The sequence below is a fragment of the Pristiophorus japonicus genome, chromosome 1, assembly GCF_044704955.1.
Source record: "Pristiophorus japonicus isolate sPriJap1 chromosome 1, sPriJap1.hap1, whole genome shotgun sequence".
NCBI classification, from domain to species: Eukaryota; Metazoa; Chordata; class Chondrichthyes; family Pristiophoridae; genus Pristiophorus; species Pristiophorus japonicus.
In genome coordinates this window covers 154,623,566-154,648,906 of record NC_091977.1, presented here as the reverse complement: position 1 = coordinate 154,648,906, position 25,341 = coordinate 154,623,566, and the positions used below count along the sequence as shown (strand labels likewise).

The following is a 25,341-nucleotide window of genomic DNA, read 5'->3' as shown; positions in this document are numbered from 1 at the left end:
GTGCTAGGTATAACTCCAGCCAATGGAATTTTCCCTGTTTCCCATTGAAGTCAAATTTTACAAGGGCTCCTTGATGCCACACTCGGTCAAATGCTGCCTTGATGTCAAGGGCAGTCACTCTCACCTCTGGAATTCAGCTCTTTTGTGCATGTTTGGACCAAGGCTGTAATGAGGTCTGGAGCCAAGAGGTCCTGGCGGTACCCGAACTGAGCAATGGTGAGGAGGTTGTTGGTAAGTGCGACTTGATAGCACCGTCAACGGCACCTTCCATCACTTTGCTGATGATTGAGAGTTAAGACTGATGGGGTGGTAATTAGCCAGATTGGAATTCTCCTGGTTTTTGTGGACAGGACATACCCAGGCAATTTTCCAACTTGTCGGGTAGATGGCAGTGTTGTAGCTGTACCTGAACAGCTTTGCTGGAGGCACAACTCGTACTGGAGCACCAGTCTTCAGCACTACAGCCAGGATGCTGTCAGGGCCCATAGCCTGTGCTGTATCCAGTGCGTTCAGCTGTTTGATATCATGCGGACCAAGTCCAATTGGCTGAAGGCTGGCTTAGGTGAAGGTGGGGATCGCGGGAGGAGGACGAGATGGATCACCCACTCGGCACTTCTGGCTGAAGATGGTTGCAAACACCTCACCTTTCACTTCAGTCTTTTGCTCTGCCATCATTGAGGATGGGGATGTGCATGGTGCCTCTTCCTCCTGTTAGTTGTTTAATTGTCCACCACCATTCTTGACTGCATGTGGAAGGGCTGCAGAGTTTTGATCTGATCCGTTGGTTGCGGGATCGCTTGGCTCTACCTATAGCATGCTGCTTCCGTTGTTAAGCATGCATGTAGTACTATGTTGCAGCTTCACCAAATTGGCACCTCATTTTTAGATGCAAGCATGGTACTGCTCCGAGTATGCTATTCCACACTCCTCATTGAACGAGGGTTGGTCCCCTGGCTTGCTGGTAGTGGTAGAGTGACAGATATGCCGGGCCAGGAGCTGCTAAATCTGTTCCAAATCTACCCAGTTACCACAGTGGTAATGCCACACAACACAATGGATCATATCTGTACTGTGAAAACAGGACTTGGTCTCCACAAGGGCTGTGCGGTGGTCACTCCTACCAATACTGTCATAGACAGATGCATCTGCAACAGATAGGTTGGTGAGGACGAGGTCAAGTAGGTTTTTCCCCTGGTGTTGGTTCTCACACCACCTGTCGCAGGCACAGTCTGGCATCCATGTCCTTCAAAAAGGGAAATCATGTTTGACAAATTTGCTGGAGTTCGTTGAGGATGTATCGAGCAGGGTGGATAAGGGGGAACCAGTGGATGTGATGTATTTGGATTTCCAGAAGGCATTCGATAAGGTGCCACATAAAAGATGACTACACAAAATAAAAGCTCATGGGGTTAGGGGCAATATATGAGCATGGATAGAAGATTGGCTAACTAACAGAAAGTCGGGATAAATGGGGTATTTTCCGCTTGGCAAAGTGACTAGCGGGGTGCCGCAGGGATCGATGCTAGGTCCTCAACTACTTACAATCTGTGTTAGTAACTTGGATGAAGGGACCGAGTGTAATGTAACCAAGTTTGCTGGTGATACAAAGATGGGTAGGAAAGCAAATTGTGAGGAGGACACAAAGAATCTGCAAAGGGATCGTGACAGGCAAAATGAGTGGGCAAAAATATGACAGATGGAATATAATATGGAAAAATGTGAGGTTATCCACTTTGGCAGAAAAAATAGAAAAGCAAATTATAATGTAAATGGAGAAAAATTGCAAAGTGCTGCAGTACAGAGAGACCTGGGGGTCCTTGTGCATGAAACACAAAAAGTTAGTATGGAGCTACAGCAAGGAATCAGGAAGGCAAATGGAATGTTGGCCTTTAGTGCAAGGGGGTGGAGTATAAAAGCAGAAAAGTCCTGCTACAACTGTACAGGGTATTGGTGAGGCCACACCTGGATTACTGCATACAGTTTTGGTCTCCATATTTAAGGAAGGATATACTTGCGTTGGAGGCCTTTCAGAGAAGGTTCGCTCAGTTGATTCCAGAGATGAGGGGGTTGACTTGAGGATAGCTTGAGTAGGTTGGGTCGATACATTGGAATTCCGAAGAATGAGAGGTGATCTTATTGAAACATATAAGATAATAAGGGGGCTCGACAACGTGGGTGCAGAGAGGATCAGCCATAATCTTATTGAATGGCGGAGCAGGCTCGAGGGTCCAAATGGCCTACTCCTGCTCTTTTCTTATGTTATGTTCTTATGACTCAGCCAGCTCAGGCAGCCGTATTGCAAATGTGCCACTCTTAGTAATGGACATTGAAGATTCCCACCCAGAGTACTTTCTGTACTCCTGCTACCCTCAGTGCTTCTTCCAAGTGGTAGTCAAGGTGGAGGAGCACTGATTCATCAGCTGAGAAGGGGAGGTAGGTGGTAATCCTTCGACTAAATTGTGACTACAAGCACCCATTTTATTGCCTCTTTTTCTTATAATTTTCCCTTATGTTGCCTCTTAGCCTTTCTAATCTCCCTTGTTGTAGCTTTGCTACATAATCTTCATATCTATTCATATTTCATGTTTATTCTCTGCCCTGTAAGTGCAAAATGTTTCTTTAGTTTCAAATTTGATCACATCTCCGTAATAATCCACAGGCTCCCAGCCTTCTATGCAACACCTTTTTTCCTTACTTGTACCCTATACCTCTGCTGCTGAACTATTTCCCATTCATGATCTGCCGTTTTGTTTGCTAATATTCCCTTCCATTCACTGTGGGCAAGGTACCTTTTTGTCTTGGTCTAATTTTTTTCCCAGTCAAGTATCCTTATCCACAACTTATTTTTCCCTTTCTATTTTTACATTGAACATAATTACATTCTGACTACTGTTTCCCAAATGTTCCCCTACATTTTGGTCACCAACTTGCTCCATCTCATTGCCCAGAACCAGGTCAATTACTGCTTCCATCCTTGTTCGAGTGGAAACAGATCGATTGTGAAACAGCCCTGAGCAGACTGCAAAATAACCTCCCCTTACCCGCTACAAACATGTTCGTAATTCCAGGTTGTTTTTGGATAATTAAAATCTTTTACAATTACAACTCTATTATAACTACACTCCTCTCTAGGTTACTGACAAATGTCATCATCCATTCCCTTTTCACTGTTTGGTGTTCTTTCATATGGCATCTCTGGCATCAACTATCTGTTGCTATTTCTCAGCTCAGTCCAAAAGGATTTTGCTGTGGTGCTATGATTTTTTTTCAAAATTAATACAACTAAACCGCCTTTTCTTCCTTCCCAATCCAGCCTGAAAGTTTTATACTTGAGTATATTTTACTGGCCCAGCTGCAACATGTTTCAATGATTAGTCTTAAGCCGATTCTAAAAAAAATGTAATCAATGAATCATTCATAAATTGTGTTTCTTGCACAGCAATATACAATGTTGTTTGTTTTCCCTCGGTTTTGCAATATTGTCCTTTTTCATCCTGATTCTTGACTACCTCGTCATGTTTAGCCTATTTCAGCCTTTCTACCGCCTTGTCTATACACCGATAGTGTTTTTACCCTTTCAAGCAGCCTACTGCGTGTCCAAGATGATATTGGTTCCAGCTCTGTTCAAGTGTATGGCCGTCCGATAGATGCAGCTCACTCCTGCCCCAGAATTAGCCGCAGACTCCAAGTATTCGGGCACACCACTCCAACATCAAGTCTCTAGCCATACACTAAACACCCTAATCGGGCTGTTCCTGTATTAGCAGGCACATACAACTGTTTGAGGTCCTGCCACTTCATCTGCTTAACTTCTGGAAATCTCTTCGCAGGATCTGAATCCCATTCCTCTGACATCACCGATTTTGACTTAAGCCAACACTATCAACTTATCTCCTTTATTTCCAAGAGCTTCTACGCTCACTTCCTTATGCCCCTTCAATAGATACCAAAGGAGCAACGTATCATTCAGGACCATGCTTACAGTTACAGCAACGACGGTCTATTCACTGGTGTATCTCCCACCAACACGGTGCTCATGAACTTAACTCTTTCCCTTTGCTTAACCTCTGGTCACTGTACTCTGGCATTGCTCACAATTTCCTTCTCTTGAATTGCTGTCCTCACCTGCCAGATAGGTTCAGGGTTCAGATATCCAGCAGCAATACAAACCTATCAGACAACTTCACATACCGAGAAGTTTCATCACCTTTGGGGGTCAGAGAGAAATTTTGAAAGAGTATTTTTCTGAAATGGGCCAGAGGGTTTCACCTCTCCCAGAAGATTGGTGGGAGGAGGAAATGGGGGTGATGGTATGCAGAACCATGCCAGGATAGACAGATTGTTGGGCCAGCTGGTCACAAACTTTCCTCCCTTTCTGTCTGCTCCAGATATAAGAACATAAGAAATAGGAGCAGGAGTAGGCCATTTAGCCCCTCAAGCCTGCTCTGCCATTCAATAAGATCATGGCTGATCTGTTCATGGACTCAGCTCCACTTCCCTGCCCACTCCCCATAACCCTTCACTCCCTTATCGCTCAAAAATCTGACTATCTCCGCCTTAAATATAATCAATGACCCAGACTCCACAGCTCTCTGGGGCAGAGAATTCCATAAATTTACAACCCTTTGAGAGAAGAAATTTCACATCTCAGTTTTAAATAGGCGGCCCTTTATTCTAAGATAATGTCCCCTAGTTTTAGTTTTCCCGATGTGGAAATATCCTCTCTGCATCCACCTTGTTGAGCCCCCTCATTATCTTATGTTTTGATAAGATCACCTCTCACTCTTCTGAACTCCAATGAGTATTGGCCTAACTTACTCAACTTATCTTCATAAGTCAACCCCCTCATCTCCGGAATCAACCTCGTGAACCTTCTCGAAACAGCCTCCAATGCAAGTATATCCTTCCTTAAATATGGGGACCAAAAATGTACGCAGTACTCCAGGTGTGGCCTCACCAATACCCTGTACAGTTGTCGCAGGACTTCTCTGCTTTTATACTTTATCCCCCTTGTAATAAAGGCCAACATTCCATTTGCCTTCCTGATTACTTGTTGTACCTGCATACTAACTTTGTGTTTCATGCACAAGGACCCCCAGGTCTCTCTGTACTGCAGCACGTTGCAATTTTTCTCCATTTAAATTGTAATTTGCTTTTCTATTTTTTCTGCCAAAGTGGATAACCTCACATTTTCCCACATTACAGGCCCAAGTTTCCACACGATAAAAAACGGGCGCCCCTCTGAGCTGGGCGCCCGTTTTTCGTGCCTAAAACAGCGCCGGAAAAAAAACTCGCGATTCTGGAGAGCCCTGCAGCTCCTTGTCTGTTTGGCGCGGCGCCCAGGGGGGTGGAGCCTACACTCGCGCCGATTTTGTAAATGGGAGGGGGCGGGTACTATTTAAATTAGTTTTTTTCCTGCCGGCAACCCTGTGCGTACGCGTTGGAGCATTCGCGCACACGCAGTGTGAAGGAAAACATTGGCACTCGGCCATTTTTGTAGTTCTTTGTAGCTGTTTAATTTTTGAACATTTTTTAATAAAAGCACATTGCCATCAGCACATCAGCACTGAGGCTTCCTGCAGCCTTCTCACTGTCTCCTTCCCCCCCTGCCGTCGGGAACGAACGAACGAACTTGTGAGGCTGGCTGAAGCACTTTCACACAGGTAGAAATATGGTTTATTTAATCTTTTCTTTGCTTATAAATGTTTATTCAGGTTGGATTTATTTGTATAATATTTGTAGAAGTATAAATAAGGATTTATTGTAGAATTTAATGACTTCCCTTCCCCCCCCCCCGCCCCCCACCTCGTTCTGGACACCTAATTTGTAACCTGCGCCTGATTTTTTAATGTGTAGAACAGGTTTTTTCAGTTCTACAAAAATCTTCACTGGTTCCATTCTAAGTTAGTTTGGAGTACATTTTCACTGTGGAAACTTTGAAATCAGGCGTCAGTGGCTGGACACGCCCCCTTTTGAAGAAAAAATTCTGTTCCAAAGTAGAACTGTTCTACTTGACTAGAACTGCAGAAAAAAAAATGTGGAGAATTGCGATTTCTAAGATAGTCCGTTCTCCACCAGTTGCTCCTAAAAATCAGGTGCAAATCATGTGGAAACTTGGGCCCTATATTCCATCTGCCAAATTTTTGCCCACTCATTTAGCCTGTCTATATCCTTTTGCAGATTCTTTGTGTCCCCCTCACAATTTGCTTTCCCACCCATCTTTGTATCGTCAGCAAACTTGGCTGCATTGCACTCAGTCCCTTCATCCAAGTCATTAATATAAGATTGTAAATAGCTGAGGACCCAGCACCTATCCCTGCAGCATCCTACAAGTCACTGTTTGCCAACCGGAAAAATGACCCATTTATCCCGACTCTCTGTTTTCTGTTAGTTAGCCAATCCTCTATCCATGCTAATATATTACCCCAACTCCATGAACTTTTATCTTGTGCAGTAACCTCTTATGTGGCACCTTATCGAATGCCTTCTGGAAATCCAAATCCACTGGTTCCCCCTTATCCACCCTGCTCATTACATCCTCAAAGAACTCAAATTTGTCAAACGTGATTTCCCCTTCATAAAACCGTGCTGACTCTGCTTGATTGAATTATGTTTTTCCAAATGTCCCACTACGGCTTCCTTAATAATGGACTCCAGCATTTTCTCAACGACAGATGTTAGATTAACTGATCTTTCGTTTCCTGCTATTTGTCTGCCTCCTTTTTAAAAAAAAAAATAGGGGTGTTACATTTGCAGTTTTCCAATCCGCTGGGACCTCCCCAGAATCCTGGGAATTTTGGTCGATTACAACCAATGCATCCACTATCTCTGCAGCCACTTCTCTTGAGACCAACTCAGTTTCAATGACAAATTCCTGCGGTTGAACTCATTTCCTTATCTTTTCTTCACAAAAAATGGTCAGCCACTTGCAATTCAAAACTTTAATAAGTTAATAAAAGTACAGACCTCAAACTAACCAATCTGGCACAGTTTTAATTCATATGTAGAAATAGATGAAACTGCATTCCTATATGTTTTATTTTATTCTAATTTTAAAAAGCTTTTGCCACACTGGGAAAGTAGAAAAGAGAAAAGGTCATTCAGCCCAATCAATCATCTTGTTTCTTTTCAGGGCCTTGTCTAACTATTGTTTTAATATCCATTCTCCAAACACACCCCTCTACTCTCAGTGCTTTCATTAAACCGGTTCCCTTTTTCTTGTTCTTTGTTTTACTTATTCAATTTGCACTTCTATTTTAAACGCCATGTTATGTTGTTGTTCTTTGCACTTGGCCATCTTTTTAATTACTTTGAATACTGTTCAGTTATTTCTTCCATTGTCACTTAGAAACAGACATTTACAGTACAGGAGTCCATTATATCTGTGCCATTTCTTGGCTAAACTAATCCCGGTGATTTGCTCTCTCCCCAAAGCCCAGTATCATCCTCTGCTTCAAAGGTTTATCTACTGTTAGAAAATGTGTAATCGTCACTCTCTGCGCTAATTCAATACTCCACCAGCTTTTTATGTAAAGACATTTCTGCTCACCTCTCTCCTTACTCAGTGACAATGTCTGCCCAGTCCACTAATCTGCCTATCCTGTCTTTTGCAAGTCTCCTATTTTGATGTAGTCAGCAAATTTTGATGTTGAGCTTCACATGCCCAAGTCCACATCATCTGCATATAATCAAGAAAAGAAGCACAATCCCTATATATATCACTTCCATCCCTTCCCCAATCTGAGAAATACCCATGAAAGGCAAGCCCTTGTTTCTGAGCCATCATCCAACTTTCTATCCGTGGAGAGAACAGTCACTTTACATTGAGTTCATACCCTTCTTCAGAACAATCCCACGTCAACTGGGGTCCTCACCACAGAAGTTGACTGACCGTATACAGCTTTTTCTGTTTCAGATTTCCAGTACCTGCAGCATTTACTTTTTATTTCTATAAATGCTGCAACATTTATTACTTGAAATTTTGTAACAAACCTGTGTAACATTTCATCAAACACCTATCTCCCCTCATCTATAGTTACTTTTTGTAATAAAATTGAATTTGTCGAACATAACTTGTCTTTTTTTTTAATCTGGCCTGGCCATCCTTGATTATCCCATGTAGCAGCCAAATTGATCAGCAAGTAACTATGAATCACAATAAAAACAGAGAATGCTGTAAATCTCAGCGGGTCATGTAGCACTTGTGGAGAGAAAAAGAGAGTTGATGTTGCGGGTCAACGACCCTTCATCAGAACTGCTGAATGTTCGAAAAGAGCACATTCTTAAACACTGAAAGGGGGGAGGGGAAGAACAAGCAGAGAGGTAGGAGATTAGAGACACAAAAGGAGTGATGGGCCGGATTGAAATGGTAATGATAGAATTTAGAGAAAGGTTAATCTGGATAGGGTGTGAATGGTTCAACAATTTCAGAGCAGAACCTCTGGCCATCTTTGGCTCCTTTTCTTCCCCCACCCCCGCCTGCCCCATGTTTATTTCATTTATTTTTCTTTATCTCTAATGTCAGCTGGTCATTACTCCACCATTTACACCCTATCTAGATTAACCTTTTTCTAACTTCTGCCATTACCATTTCAATTCAGCCCATCATCCCTTTTGTCGCTCTGATCTCTCCTGCCTTCCACCCTGTCACAGACCTTCCCCTTTGTTCTTTCTTCCCCTCTCCCTTTCAGTGCTTGAGAATGTGTTCTTTTCTAACATTCAACAGTTGTGACGAAGGGTCGTCGACCCGAAACATTAACTCTGTTTTTCTCTCCACAGATGTTGCCTCACCCGCTGAGATTTCCAGCATTCTGTTTTTATTTCAGATTCCAGCATCCACAGTATTTTACTTTAGTATGAATCACCATAGCCTTCTTCTGGCAAAGGGTAGTAGGATAGTGGTGGCTTTCTGGAATAGCAGGAGTCATGACCAAGTCCCACAAGTGGTTCGACATGGGTGGACTGTCCAGTGCTATTTTTTGTTTTGGTTGAGGCACCCAAGCCGCCCAGCAGAAAGCCAAACTTAAAATTACAATGGACTTGTTGACCACCATGATTTTAACTCCTTTACCACCCCTTTTCCGCCAGGTGAACAGTGTTAAAATCTCCCCCAATGTCAGCAAAAGAAAAATTATTCAACCCGACATGTAGAAGAAAATGCACCTCCTAGTGACATTGGGCAAGAATTTCCACTCCATTTCCGCCGGTTTTCTTGGCGGTACTGCTAATTTTCGGCGAAAAACCACCCGGTGAGAATTTCTACAAAGTTGCACAGAGTTCCGCCAGTGGTTTTGAAATATCGCTGGGGAGTGGACCACCGACGTGCACCGAGAAAACCGCTACTGCTCAAGGTTGGGCTCAGCGGTGACCCGTAGGCAATTAGAAAAAAACGCCCACGAGAAAGCAGCCAGAGCTGGCCGGTAGGTAAGTAGCCCTGCAAAAAAAAGTTGTGTTTTTTATACTTTTAAAATTCTTTTACAGCGATTAAGTTGAACAGGGTCCCAAGAATGTTTTCTGATTTTTAAGTTTTTTGATTTTTGGAAAAAATAGTGTGTGTTTTCCCCCCATCCTTGGCCCAACCCACAGCCTCGGTCTAAATTTAAGTCCCGCCCATTTTGATTAAGACCCGTCCAATTTACCCAGGATGGAAACATAGAAAACATAGAAAATAGGTGCAGGAGTAGGCCATTCAGCCCTTCGAGCCTGCACCACCATTCAATAAGATCATGGCTGATCATTCACCTCAGTAACCCTTTCCTGCTTTCTCTCCATACCCCTTGATCCCTTTAGCCATCAGGGCCATATCGAACTCCCTCTTGAATATATCTAATGAACTGGCATCAACAACTCTCTGTGGTAGCGAATTTCAGAGGATAATAACTGTCTGAGTGAAGAAGTTTCTCCTCATCTCGGTCCTAAATAGCTTACTCCTTATCCTTAGTCTATGACGCGGGAGTCGAGAGAGGCAGCGGCCTATAAAAGGCTCAGCAGTCCGGGGAGCGTCGAGAGAGGCGGGAGTCGAGAGAGGCAGCGGCCTATAAAAGGCTCAGCAGTCCGGGGAGCGTCGAGAAAGGCGGGAGTCGAGAGAGGCAGCGGCCTATAAAAGGCTCAGCAGTCCGGGGAGCGTCGAGAGAGGCGGGAGTCGAGAGAGGCAGCGGCCTATAAAAGGCTCAGCAGTCCGGGGAGCGTCGAGAGAGGCGGGAGTCGAGAGAGGCGTACCGGTGCAGCTCCAGCTGAGAGAAGTCAAAAAAGAAGTAGAAAGAAATCAAAAGGTGACGTCACAGCCAACGTGGTAAGTGATTGGCTGCTGATTGGTGAGTAGTTTTTCTTTTTCTTTATTAATCAGTAATTTTTAACATTGTTGTCGGCAATTTAAGTGTATCTAAGGGTTAAGTCATGGCAGGACAGCTCGGTCACGTGATATGCTCCTCCTGTACCATGTGGGAACACGGGGACAACACCAGTGTCCCTGACGACTACATGTGCGGGAAGTGTGTCCACCTCCGGCTACTGACGGTCCGCGTTGCGGAGTTGGAGCTGAAGGTGGATTCACTCTGGAGCATCCACAATGCTGAGAATGACGTGAGTATCACGTGTAGCGAGTTGGTCTTACCGCAGGAGAAGGGTCCACAGCCAGCGAGGGAATGGAAGACCAGCAGGAAGAGTAGTGCAAGGAAGGTAGTGCAGGGGTCCCCTGTGGTCATCCCACTGCAAAACAGATACACTGCTTTGAGTGCTGTTGAGGGGGATGACTCATCAGGAGCGGGCAGCAGCAGCCAAGTTCATGGCACCGTGGCTGGCTCTGTTGCACAGGAGGGCAGGAAAAAGAGTGGGCGAGCGATAGTGATAGGGGATTCAATTGTAAGGGGAATAGATAGGCGTTTCTGCGGCCACAACCGAGACTCCAGGATGGTATGTTGCCTCCCTGGTGCAAGGGTCAAGGATGTCTCGGAGCGGGTGCAGGACATTCTAAAAAGGGAGGGAGAACAGCCAGTTGTCGTGGTGCACGTTGTTCAGAAGAATGAGAGGGGACCTCATAGAAACATTTAAAATTCTGACGGGGTTAGACAGGTTAGATGCAGGAAGAATGTTCCCAATGTTGGGGAAGTCCAGAACCAGAGGTCACAGTCTAAGGATAAGGGGTAAGCCATTTAGGACCGAGATGCGGAGGAACTTCTTCACCCAGAGAGTGGTGAACCTGTGGAATTCTCTACCACAGAAAGTTGTTGAGGCCAATTCACTAAATATATTCAAAAAGGAGTTAGATGAGGTCCTTACTACTAGGGGGATCAAGGGGTATGGCGAGAAAGCAGGAATGGGGTACTGAAGTTGAATGTTCAGCCATGAACTCATTGAATGGCGGTGCAGGCTCGAAGGGCCGAATGGCCTACTCCTGCACCTATTTTCTATGTTTCTATCCCTGGTTCTGGACTTCCCCAACATCGGGAACATTCTTCCTGCATCTAGCCTGTCGAAACCCATCAGAATTTTATATGTTTCTACGAGATCCCCTCTCATTCTTCTAAACTCCAGTGAATACAGGCCTCGTGGATCCAGTCTCTCCTCATATGACAGTCCCGCCATCCCGGGAATCAGTCTGGTGAACCTTCGCTGCACTCCCTCAACAGCAAGAACGTCCTTCCTCAGATTGCGTTTTCCGCCCAGAATCTGCATACAAGACCCATTTTTCTCACTGGGCGGAATTTTTTCCTTTTTTCGTGCACTTTTTCGCCAGCGTTAATTTAATAATCTTAGCGATCTTTTGGGCGGCAATCCAGCGATGGTGGATGGTGGAAATTCTAGCCCAAAAATATAGTTTTATCATCAAGCCACACAGAAAGACTGTATTTTTCAAGACATATCAACCAAAGTTCAGAGGGGGTGCTCCCAATGGATCATCAAGTTTATTTAGTAAATAACTGAGCTGGACCATAAAGCTCCCAAGTTTGATCAGTTGCGTGTGCCGAGTTAGCTGATCTCAGGCACCACCGGTAGTGACGCAATAATTTACGAGTTGTAAAGAAAAGCCGAGATTACAGTTCGATTACTGGAACTGTGCACACATGGACATCAAGAGAAAACAGAAGTAGGTTTTGTTGTGACATCCTCCAATGTGGTCTAATAGTCTGCCTACATTAACTGTCAATGCTCACATATGAATAATGGTCAGAGGTATTACCAGAGGGTGACCAGTACCAGGGAACTGTACTCCAACATGGACTTAACACCTCCAGAAAAAGGTAGAAGGTAAAAAAACTGGCAAAAATGGAAAAAGTTAGACAATAGAAAAAAAACTGGGCTCCGCATCATGCATATTTTCACCTCTTCAAACAGAGATTTATAATTGCTTTTATATTGGAGAAGCAGCTGTCAGTCCCACTGTTGTAAAACTACTTTATTAATATTTGCAGGACAGTTTCTACAAAAGCCAGACAAACTAAAAGTAGTATAATTGAAGTTACACACGCGAGACCAGTTTGACCCCACAAATTTCTACCTTGCCTATAAGAAACGCTGATCTGTTATTTCAATAGAGGATTATTCCAATAAGGAAGCTGCAAGTGTAGGCTGGAATCACTCCCAGGTTTTATAAAAGCATTTAAAAGGCCTATTTTCTTCCACCCTGAAATTAGAGTTCCCGCATGCTGTGCTGCTGTTCGAGATGTACAGGTTCGACCTCCCAAATCTGGAATTTCAAAATCTGGAATGTTCCAAAATCCGGATATCGCGTTGATCCGTGGAGGAGTTATCCGAAATCAGGAAAATGTTCCGAAATCCAGGCATTTTTTTTTCACAACAGTAAATAATCCCTCCCCCACCCCTCACAAAGAATTAAAAAATAAAAACTTTAGCTTACCTTTTTTGCAGGTCTTCATACCGACCCCGCTGTCCCAATGGCTGCAACGCAAGTTTTTCCCGTGCGTTTTGTTTCTAACTAACTACGGGTCACCACTGAGCCAAATAGTTTTTTTTCACAACAGTAAATAATTCCCCCCGCGCCCCACCCCACACGCATAGACACACACATTATTTACTGTTGTGAAAAAAAAACTATTTGGCTCAGCAGTGACCCGTAGTTAGTTAGAAAAAAACACTGGGGCAAAACCTGCGTTACAGCCATTGGAACGGCGTCAAGTATAAAGACCTGCAAAAAAGGCAAGTTAAAGTTTTTATATTTTTATTATTTTGCAGCAATTCGATAGAAAAGGGTCTTGTGAATGTTTTGTGATTTTTTTTATTTTGGTGAATTTTTTGGGGGTGGTTTTACCCCTCCCTCAGCCTCGGAATCATAGCGGAGTCATAGCGGTATTGCCAAAAATACTGCTATGACCAAAAATGAAATTTCGAGCCCAATATGCCAGGTGGAAAAATATTAGCTTTGTAATCCCAGCTCACTCATACCCAAAGATACTGTTGTCCAGACAGTCATCTCAGTTGCTCAAAATGCCAAAGCATTTTACAGAACGTTCTGGTACACAGAATGCATTTAGTAAAACGGTCCAGATTCAATGAATAAAAGTTGCTCAGGGGCAGTTTTAACGCCAGATTGCATCGTCTGACAGCTGCTTGCTATTACTCCAGACTGCTGTAGCAGTAGTAGATTTCGGTCCCTGTGCTCCCCACATTCCGTCGTGACATTGCAATTTGTGCAAAATAAAAATTAATGTGAAGTGTATCCTGTTGTTCGCCAATGTTGCTGCCATTTGTTTTATTGAGGGGACAGGTACCGCTGTTCCAAGGGTTCCGAAATCCGGAAATACCCAAACCTCGGCCCGGCCATTTCCGGATTCGGGACGTCAGAAATACGTTCCGAAATCCGGAACGGCCTCGGTTCCAAGGTTTCCGGATTTGGGATGTCCAACCTGTACAAGAAGTCAAACTCAGCTGAGCAACAGCCAAATCCAAGTCCATTTTGTAACATGTGGGTGTTTCTAACTGTTCAGGAAAAGCCACTTTAGTGAATATCTCAATTCAGTAATATATGCTGAGAGCAGTAATCCATTTAAACCCCATTCCTGGAGGCCACAAACAGGACCAATCAACAGTGTCATAACAGCACATGGATTTTCAAGAACTTATCAAGCTAGACCATTCTCCTATGATCTGTGAAATATAGATAATGATGAGTCAGAGTAACATTATCGTCTTAAACAGGCACGCCTTTAGTTTGCCCTCATGACCTGCAGATAAAATGGTGTTTTACAGCTTTGGGATTGGGAGCTGTTACTCCAATATAAATGCATTTTATAAATCTCTGTCCAAAGTAATGAAAATATAAATACTTGTTCTGAATGTTGTCCAGTGCATCTGTCCATCTCTAATCCAATCGGATTACCAAAGTCATCATGCAGCCCAAATAGATCAATCCTTTGATACATTCCGAACCCAACAGGACAATATCATTTCTTCAATTTATTGGCTAAAGCTGGTTCAGTTCTTATACATTTGATTTGTGGTTTCTTTACTGTTCATGGGGCTATTGTCAGCTGTTGTAGTCTATTCTGAGCTGTCAATCAAATCCATATCAACAAAGAAAAGATGGAGAATAAGTTCCTTCTGTTGCAAGGATCTCCATGTTACGGTAAAAGTGTATTAAAAGAGCAGAGGAAGATTTTAGCACCACTAAACCATCACATGCTGGTGATATCTTTCCAGAAATAGTCTTTACATTTGTGCCACAATAGTCTTGGACATTGACTTTGAATTCAAACCAATTGCAAAAGGTTGCTGTCAATGCGTATTGTAGCCAGAAGTGTTCATAAAGCAGATGGACAAATTTCCCATTAACACCAAGTGATTGCTGCACCTACCACAATCAACCTCTCAGTACAATATGAAAGCCTTTAGCGAAGTCAGTAAACAATCACTGTACATGCTGAATTACAGTGCTTTCTGTCTCTAAATAAATTTCCAAACGGTAAATATCAGATTTAATTATTTGCAAAACCAGATTTAGTGGTGCTAAAATCTGGTTTGCTATTTTAATGCACCTTTACATTAACGTGGAGATCAATGGCAAAGTGACCAGCATGCACCACTCCATATCAAGGAAAGTAAAGGACTTACATTTATTTAGCACCTATCACACTACAGAGATTTCCAGCATTTGATTGGTTTCAATTGCTTTGAACACCTGATTTATAGATTAAATAGCTTGCAGACCCCAGAAAGCTTTGCAACAATATGAAACTGCAAGCTAACATGCACTAACATCTCAAAAACATGAGTTGCCGATGCCATTAATTTTTAAATTAGGCAATCGACAATGCTGTTGAACCCTAAATTGTGTTTCTTAACCCCATTTCCTCTCTATCACCAAGATTGCCAACTTTAAATTCCGTAATATGGCCTGTCTCCAACCCGACATTAGCCGGTCTGCCATGGATTCCCGCATACATGCCTTCCTCACCTTGAATTACTTCAATGCTCTCCTTGCATTCACAACCCTCTCAAACTGCAGCTCATCCAAATTCAAACGTCTACTTCTGCCACCATATCATGTACTAAGCCATGATCACCCATGATCGAAATTGGTTCCCACATACCCAATGGCACAAATTAAAATTTTTTGCTTGCTTTTAAATTGTGCCAGGGCATTGCCGTTTCCAATCTCCGTAACTTCCTCCAGTTCCAATAGCCACACTATTACTCTGACTTCACCCTCCTTCCTTCCCTCCTTTAACCCTACCAGTGACAACCATGCTTTCACAAAGCTCAGTCAGCTCTCAGTCCTCCATAAGTCCCTCCACCTTCCCTCTCCTTTCAGTCCCCCTTTGAAACTCAACTCTTGACTCCCCCCCTCTGAATCTCTCCTTTAGTTCTGCATTCATTTTGTCATACCTCTTAACCACCTTGAGACATTTTTCAACATTAAAGACACAATACAAATGCAAGTTGCTATTAAAATCACTGATATCAAATGAAGTGATTGTCATCAGCACCACCCTGGTTGAAACTGTCATGTATTCAACCATCATTGTAACCCATGTATAAGCTGATCCAAGTTGTACACCTTGAGAACATTGACCACAAGGGGGTGAACTTGTGGGAGACACTCCTAACCCGAACTTTCAGGTATAAAAGGGGAAGCTCCACCCACCTTCATCACTTGAGGTCTTGGTAATAAAGGTAACTGGTCACAGAGTGACCTTCTCAAGTATGGGCCTCGTGTGCATTTGTACTGTATAGTAAGGACATATCATTGGCAACGAGAAACTGGGATTTAAACCAAGCGAGCATGGCCACTTGCAGCACAGAAGAGAGGTACGGTGTTGGTGATGTTTGGGACCACTTTATTAAAGACTACAGCAAAGTTTTGTCACGAAGGAATGGTTGGGACAGGATTCAGCCGACAAATGCAGGGCTCATCGCCTGATGGTTTGTGGATCCAGAACGTACTCCCTGATGAAGGACCTTCTAGCACCAGAGAAGCCGGCGGACAAGAAGTTCGAAGAGCTCAGTAAGTTGATCGGGGAACACCTTAAACTGGCGAGCAGCATGCACATGGCAAGGCACCGGTTTTACACGCAGCAGCGACGAGAAGGGCAAAGCGTTCCAGACTTCGTGGCAGACTGGCGAGCTGGTAAGTTCCCAGATGCATGCAGAGCGGAGATGCTGCGAGACTTTTTTTATTGAGGGCATCGGGCATGCTGGGGTTTTCAGGAAACTGATTGAGACCAAAGACTTGACCTTGGAAGCGGCGGCTCTGATAGCCCAGACATTTATATCAGGGGAGGAAGTGACCAGAATGATGTATGACAAAAATCTTGGCTCAAATGCGGCAAACGACCAGGGAGTCAACATTGTTAACGCGGCACAGTTCTCTAGGCAGACAAGGGCAATCGGACATGCCCCAGCATGCAGTCAAACCCAAAGGGGGAATTCAACAGAGACAATGGCTAGCTGAACTGTGATTCATGCCATCGCAATGGACAATGCGGCCAGTAATGGGGCCATCAACACCTCTTAATGGTGCGCTTAAGGACAGTTACAGAGACAGTCAGAGACGATCGACTGGTAATAGGCCTTTTGTTTCCAACAACGGGGTGGAGGCAAACACCCAGCCAGAGCTTGCAGGTATCAGAAATATACCTGCAGAAACTGCAATGTCAGCGGTCACTTGGCGCGTATGTGCAGGAAGTCTGCAGCCAGGTTGATGTACAAGGAGGACGGGCCCGATGTAAGCCCTACGAGGCCAAATGAATACTGGGGGTAATCGCTGGAAGCTGAAGTTCAGCGAGTTCATGTGGAGCACATACACAGTTCCTATACCAGGACGCCACCGATAAATGATGAAAGTGCTCCTCAATGGCATTCCAGTATTAATGGCCCCAAGTTTCGCCATGATTTGCTCTTGATTTTTTAGGAGCAACTGGTGTAGAACGGAGTATCTTAGAAATCAGAATTCTCGCCATTTAGTTTGCTCCAGTTCTAGTCAGTTAGAATAGTTTCACTTTGGAACAGAATTTTTTTTTCAAAAGGGGGCGTGTCCGGCCACTTACGCCTGTTTTCAAAGTTTCGGCAGTGAAAACTTACTCCAAACTAACTTAGAAGGGAGTAAGTGAACACTTTAGAAAATCAGGCGTAGATTACAAATCAGGCGTAGGGAATGGGGGGGAGGGGGTTTAAAGAGAAGTTTACAAACATTAAACACTTCAGTTTTACAAATAAAGAGCCATCATCAATAATAAATGATACAAACATCAATAAATCAAACAATAAATCAATCAAAAAAAATTAATAAGAATTTTTTTTTTTAAATAAATAAAACATTTTCTACTTACCGACTGCAGCACCGGCAGCCCTCCAACAGCATGCTGGGGTGCCCCCACCCCCGCCAGTGTGTCTCTGTCAGTGTCTCTATCTCTCGGTCTGTCTGTCTGTGACTCTCATTCTCTGTCAGTGTCTGTGTTTCTGACAGTGAGGGGAGGGAGAGGAGGGGGGTAGAGGGAGAGAGCAGAGGGAGGGAAGGGGGAGGGGGAAGGGTGGTAGGAGGAGAAGGGGGGAGGGGGAAGGGGGGAGGAGGAGAAGGGGAGGGGGAAGGGGGGGAGGAGGAGGAGGAGGAGGAGGAGGAGGAGGAGGAGGAGGAGGAGGAGGAGGAGGAGGAGGAGGAGGAGGAGGAGGAGAAGGGGGAAGGGGGGAGGAGGAGGAAAAGGGAGGGGAAGAGAAAAAGAGGGGGGAAGGAGATTGGGGGGGGGGGAAGGAGATTGGGGGGGGGGAAGGAGATTGGGGGGGGGGGGAAGAGATTGGGGGTGGTAAGGAGATTGGGGGGGGGGAGTAAAGGAGATTGGGGGGGGTGGGGGGGGGGGAAAAGGAGAAAGGGGAGGGAGGCTGAACGGGCCGGGCCCGTCCCCCGCACCAGATTTACAGGTAGGTGGTGTTGGGTTGGGTCGGGATCGCGGGTCGGGTCAGGGGGAGCGTGAGTCGGGGTCGGGAGGGTGGTGGGAGGGAGGTCGGTTCAGTTCGGGTCGGGGGGAGGGAAGTCAGGTCGGGTCCAGCCGGGGGGGGGGGGGGGCGGGGAGAGGAGCGGGAGTCGGGTCGGGTCCGGGGGTCGGATTGGTGTCGGGGTCGGGTCCGGTCCAGGGGCGGGTGGGGGAAGTCGGGTCAGGAGGAAGCAGGAGCTGGCCATGGGAGGAGCCTTATTCACGCAGCCCCAATGAGGCCATTCGGCCAGGGCTAGGGGCTGCGTGCTTCGGCCCCTCCCACACAGTTTTGGGCGCCTGGAGCTACTGCACATGCGCGGCCACTGTTGTGCGCATGTGCAGAGGTCCCGGCACTGTTTTCAGCGCAGGGACCTGGCTCCGCCTCCCTACAGCTCGTGCTGCGCTGCGCCGAGCTGCAAACGACCTGCAGGGAACTGGAGAATCTGGAAGTTTTTTTTAGGCGCAATTTGTGGCGCGAAAAACGGGCGTCCAGATCGGGACTGCGCCGTTCTAGGCGCAGCTCGAAACTTGGGCCCATAGGAACTAGACACGGGGGCCAGCCAATCCCTGATGAGTATCAAACAGTTCGAAAAGTTATGGGTGTCCAAGGCCAGGAGGCCAAAATTATTGCCGATTGACACATAGCTACGGACATAAACAAAAGAGATCATTCCGGTGCTAGGCAGCGCCACGGTAGTCGTGACCCACAACGATTCGGAGAACAGGTTGCCACTCTGGATTGTCCCGGGGGACGGTCCGGCACTACTGGGGAGGAGTTGGCTTGCTGTCATGAACTGGAAATGGGGCGATGTCAATGCAATTTCTTCTGTGGAGCGAGTATCATGCTGACAGGTCCTGGACAAATTTGACTCATTATTTCAACCTGGCATCGGCACTTTCATGGTGGCCAAGGTGGTGATTCACATAAACCCGGATGCCAGGCCAGTACACCACAAGGCCAGAGCGGTGCTGTACGTGATGCAGGAAAAAATAGAATGCGAATTGGACCGCCTGCTGAGGGAAGGCATCATCTCGCCAGTCGAATTCAGTGAGCCCGATCGTGCCAGTGTTCAAGGCGGATCGGTCGGTCAGGGTATGTGGCGATTACAAAGCCACCATCAATCGGGTGTCACTCCAAGACCAGTACCCACTATCGAGAGCGGAGGACCTCTTTGCGACGCTATCCGGTAGCAAACCTTTTTCAAAATTGGACCTGACCTCAGCTTACATGACCCAAGAGCTGGCGAGTGAGTCGAAGAAGCTGACCAACATCACGACACACAAGGGGTTGTTTGAGTACAACAGATGTCCGTTCGGGATTCATTCGGCCGCCGCGATCTTTCAGCGAAATATGGAAAACCTCCTCAAGTCGATTCCAAGGACGGTGGTTTTTCAAGACGACATCCTCATCATGAGTCGTGATACTGAAGAACCCCTCCACAACCTGGAGGAGGTGCTACGCAGACTGGACCGGGTAGGGCTGCGACTGAAAAAGGTGAAGTGCGTCTTCTTAGCTCCAGAGGCAGAATTCCTGGGGAGGAGGGTAGCAGCAGACGGGGTCAGATCTACTGCATCCAAAACGGAAGCGATCCAGAGAGCACCCAGACCCCGTAACATGACAGAGCTGTGTTCGTTCCTGGGGCTCCTGAACTATTTTGGTAACTTTCTTCCCAAATTGAGCATGCTGCTAGAGCCGCTACACGTGCTCCTTCGCAAAGGTCGCGATTGGGTCTGAGGGGGACAGCCAGGAAAGAGCTTTTGATAGAGCATGCAATTTGTTATGCTCCAACAAATTGTTAACGTTATATTACCCGTGTAAGAAACTTGTTTTAATGTGCGATGCGTTGTCCTATGGGGTCGGGTGTGTGTTGCAGCATGTGAATGCCAATGGTCAGTTACAGCCGGTAGCTTACGCATCCAGAAGTCTGTCCCAGGCAGAAAGGGGCTACGGGATGGTAGAAAAGGAAGCGCTAACATGTGTATATGCAGTAAAAAAAAAATGCACCAGTACCTGTTTGGCAGGAAATTTGAGCTGGAGACAGATCACAAACCCCGAACGTCCCTTTTGGCCATCAACAAGGCCATAAATGCAAATGCATCGGCCCACATCGAGGTAGGCACTCACGTTAGCCGCCTATGACTACACAATTCGGCACAGACCGGGCATTGAAAACTGCACCGATGCACTCAGCAGGCTCCCACTAGCCACCACTAAGGGGTCAACTGAGCATGATGGTCATGGCTGTTGAAGCTTTCGAAAGCGAAGGCTCACTAGTGACAGCCCGTCAGATTAAAGTCTGGACAAATAAAGACCCGCTACTGTCTTTAGTTAAGAAATGTGTCCTGAATGGGGACTGGGCAGCCATGTACGGGGCGTGCCCTGAAGAATTTAAACCGTTTCATCGGCACAAGGATGAACTCTCGATTCAGGCCGATTGCCTACTGTGGGGAAACCGAGTAGTCATGCCCCAGATGGGTAGAGAGGTGTTTATCAGAGAACTTTACAATGAGCACCCGGCATTGTCATGATGAAGGCAATTGCCAGGTCACACGTTTGGTGGCCAGGGATAGATGCAGACCTGGAACTTTGTGTTCGTAGGTGCAACACGTGTGCTCAGCTGGGCAACGCACCCAGGGAAGCCCCTCATAGCCCCTGGTCCTGGCCCGCCAAGCCATGGTCACGCATCCATGTGGACTACGCAGGTCCTTTCATGGGAAAAATGTTTTTGGTTGTAGTAGACGCCTACTCCAAATGGATTGAGTGTGCCATTTTAAATTCAAGCACATCCTCTGCCACGGTAGAAAGTCTACGGGCAATGTTCGCCGCCCATGGTCAACCGGATGTCATGGTCAGCCACAATAGCCCGTGCTTCACAAGCACTGAATTCCAGGACTTCATGGCAGGCAATGAAATCAACCATGTCAGAATGGCACCGTTCAAGCCGGCCTCAAACGGCCAGGCGGAACAAGCAGTGCAGATAATCAAACAGGGGATGCTCAGAATCCAAGGGGGTTCCCTACAAAGCCGCTTATCACGCCTCCTGTTGGCCAATAGATCCCGACCACACTCGCTCACAGGGGTTCCACCCGCAGAGCTGCCAATGAAAAGGACGCTCAAAACCAGGTTATCCCTTATACACCCTGCTGTGAAAGAAATTGTTGAGAGCAGACGTCAGTCACAATGGCCCCAAGTTTCCAAACGCGGCAAAACAGGCACCCCTCAGAGCTGGGCGCCCGTTTTTTGCGCCGAAAACGGCGCCTGAAAAAAAACGCGCTATTCTCGAGCGCTTTGCAGCTCGATGTCAGCTTGGCGCAGCGCCCAGGGGGCGGAGCCTACCACTCGCGCCGATTTTGTAAGTAGGAGGGAGTGGGTACCATTTAAATGAGTTTTTTTCGTGCTGGCAACCCTGCGCGTGCGCGTTGGAGCGTTCGCGCACGCGCAGTGTGAAGCAAACATTGGCATTCGGCCATTTTTGTAGTTCTTTGTAGCTGTTCAATTTTTAACATTTTTTAATAAAACCACATTGCCCTTCCATGATCAGCACTGAGGCTTCTTGCAGCAGTGAGAAGGCTGCAGGAAGCCTCAGAAGTTGAGGTAGCCGTTTCCTGACGGGCCCGACCGACTTCTGAGGCTTCCTGCAGCCTTCTCACTGCCTCCCCCCCGCTGCCGTCGGTCGGGCCCTCACTGCCTCCTCCCCCCCCACCCCTGCCGTCGGGAACTGCTGCCTCCTCACTGCCTCCCCCCGCCCTGCCGTCGGGAACGGCTGCCTCAACTTGTAAGGCTTCCTGCAGCCTTCTCCCTGCCTGAAGCACTTTCACACAGGTAGGAACATGGTTTATTTAATCTTTTCTTTGCTTATAAATTTTTATTCAGGTTGGAATTATTTGTATAATATTTGTATAAGTATAACTAAGGATTTATTGTAGAATGTAATGACTCCCCCGCCACCCCCCCCCCCCCCCACCTCGTTCTGGACGCCTAATTTGTAACCTGCGCCTGATTTTTTTAATGTGTAGACAAGGTTTTTTCAGGCCTACAAAAATCTTCACTTGCTCCATTCTAAGTTAGTTTGGAGTACGTTTTCACTGTGGAAACTTTCAAATCAGGTGTCAGTGGCCGGACACGCCCCCTTTTGAAAAAAACATTCTGTTCAAAAGTGAAACTGTTCTACATGACTAGAGCTGCAGAAAACTTAAATGTGGAGAATTGCGATTTCTAAGATACTCCGTTCTCCACCAGTTGCTCCTAAAAATCAGGAGCAAATCATGTGGAAACTTGGGTCCAATGTGACTACCATGACAGGAATGCGAGGGCGCGATGTATTGATGTCAATGACCCTGTTTTTGTACTTAATTACGCTGCAGGGCCCAAATGGCTTGCAGGCACTGTGATTGCCAAAGAGGGGAATAGGGTTTTGGTAGTTAAACTTACCAATGGACAAATCTGCCGCAAATGCGTGGATCAAACTAAAAAGGAGGTTCAGCAACCCTATAGAAGCAGAGGAAGAACATGACGTAGAGTTTACTCCACCACAGGTGACTCAACACCGGAACCAAGTGGAGGAGAATCCAGTCACTGTGGGCAGTCCGGACAGGCCTGAGGCACCGCAAACAGCAGACACTCAGGCCAGCGCCCAACAACCGGTGCCCCAACTCAGGCGCTCTAAAAGGGAGCGTAAACCACCAGAGAGACTTAACCTGTGATCCCAATAAGACTTTGGGGGGGGGGAGCTGATGTCATGTATTCAACTATCATTGTAACCCATGTTTCAGCTGACCTAAGTTGTACACCTTGAGAACGCTGACCACAAGGGGCGAACTTGTGGGAGACACTCCTAACCTGGACTTTCAGATATAAAAGGGGAAATGCCACCCACCTTCATCACTTGAGGTGTTGGTAATAAAGGTAACTGGTCACAGAGTGACCTTCTCTCAATTATGGGCCTCGTGTGCATTTATACTGTATAGTAAGGACGTATCAGAAACCATCTAACGGAGCATAGATTAAATATCAAACCTCGGACCTTCCTGGTCTCCATACAGCATATGGTACATTCAACAACTGAGCAGAGGCAGCCCTCAGTAATTTAAGAATTAAAATTACAATCTCCAAATTATAAAACAAGGGAAACGAATAATGCATTTACAAACTTCTGGAAGTTGGACTTTGTGAAAGTTCTGAAGCCACAAAAAAAATGCAACAAATCTTGAAATCATTCAGTTAATGATTTTCCTTATCAAGACTACTCTGCAAGCAGATAAATCACCCTTGGGTATTTTCTATACTGTGAGTTTTATCACTTCAGAACAAAATGTAACATTGTGTACATCATATTTCAAACATTAATAATTTGTTGACACAAAGAAAATGCTTCGATCTCTTTCTTCTGTTACACAATGCTTCTTAAAACCAGTAATTTTTCCGTAGGAGAATTCTTTTTGATCTGCTTGCACCACCTCCTGGATTTCTTTTGTACTCAAGACCAGGTTGATCTACATCTTTTCACCTCAGATTTATCTGTGGCTTTCTTTGCTTTGCAATTTGCATCTGCCTCCATTTTCTTGCATTTCCAAAATTTCTCAGCTTCCCTCTTTTCCTGTATTGCTTCATCTCTTTATTTGTACGAACTATGTACAAGATAGTAAAATTCAAAAATAAATTGTGAAAATTTTCTCCACTTCCCTCTCATCCTTTAAGACTGACTTTAAACTGCAACTCTTCAATCAAGCTTTTGAACACCCCTCAGGATCACTCCTTGTCACGTTATCTATTTTCCTCACATCTGTGTAAAGCAATGTGCGCTTTTTTTATACATTAAAGATGTTATATAAATAGAAACTGTTGTTGCTGATGCACCAAGAATGCTCTTCAAAGCTGGAGTTAAGGTGCATTTTTAGAACAAAATACACCAAATTATACTCGGAGTTGGACGCCAATACTGAATACCAATTGTGGAATCTATTCTCTAGCACCAACATACCTGGCCTGAGAGGGGAGACATTTTTTTTAAACATTCCTGTGTGTAAAATTACCTTGCTTCTAAGGAATGAGGTCCACTACAACAGGTGGGATGAACTGGTGCGGTTTCAGGCAGACCAAAGATTTTGGTAAATATGGCATAAGAAGGATCACTTCACATAACATAACAGCTCTGACGACAACTTCAAGGCTAAGCTACCAATGTCTCTGCTCTCTCCTCTCCACATAATTGGGATTCAGTAGCTGGATCCCCCCTCTGAGATTATGAGATTCGATGGTGCAACAGCAACTATTTGCATTTATATATTTCTACCTTGACTAAATGGATAGCTTTTCTGAAAGCTGGCAGAGGCCCAATGGTCCAATAGGATTCCTTCTATCTTGCAAAATTCTGTGCTTGTATGTTTGAGGAAATAAATAAACACACCTAAAATTCCTGCTGTTAATGTCTCTGTATCTACCACACAACACAATACCTATTGAGCCACTAGGAAATGTATTGAAAAAACCTTTAAACAAACTGCATTACTTTCAAAAAAACTCCAGCGCTTACAGTGCAAAATGTACAATTTAATGAGGAACAGCAGCATGACTGATGAGGAACAGCAGAAAATAAATTAAAACATTCTGTAGGTTTTGCAGTAGGATTCAAGTTAAAACCCATGATTCCTCAAACAGTAAGGAGCCAAATTAAGCCTTATTGCTGTTGCACCAAACAAATATATGAAATAATTTACCTGAAAGATGGAGGAAAAATAAAACAAAACTTCGACTCACATATGCTCCCCTTCCAGTGTAGCACTGGTAGGACCTGGGAGCAGATTGACATCAGTCCATTAGCTTACAAATCCAATTTATTCTTTCCTACCACAAGATTTTATGTTATGTGCTTTCTCGTTCATGGAGTAACTCTTCTTGGGCCCAGTGAGAGCAACAAAA

General features: G+C 45.4%; 1 protein-coding gene across 9 annotated transcripts in view; it reads right to left on the bottom strand.

The window, feature by feature from the left end:
- Window positions 1-25,341, bottom strand: part of fbxl17 (F-box and leucine-rich repeat protein 17) — a 1,396,933-nt gene that overhangs the window by 1,081,088 nt on the left and 290,504 nt on the right. The gene's annotated exons all lie outside the window — the stretch shown is intronic.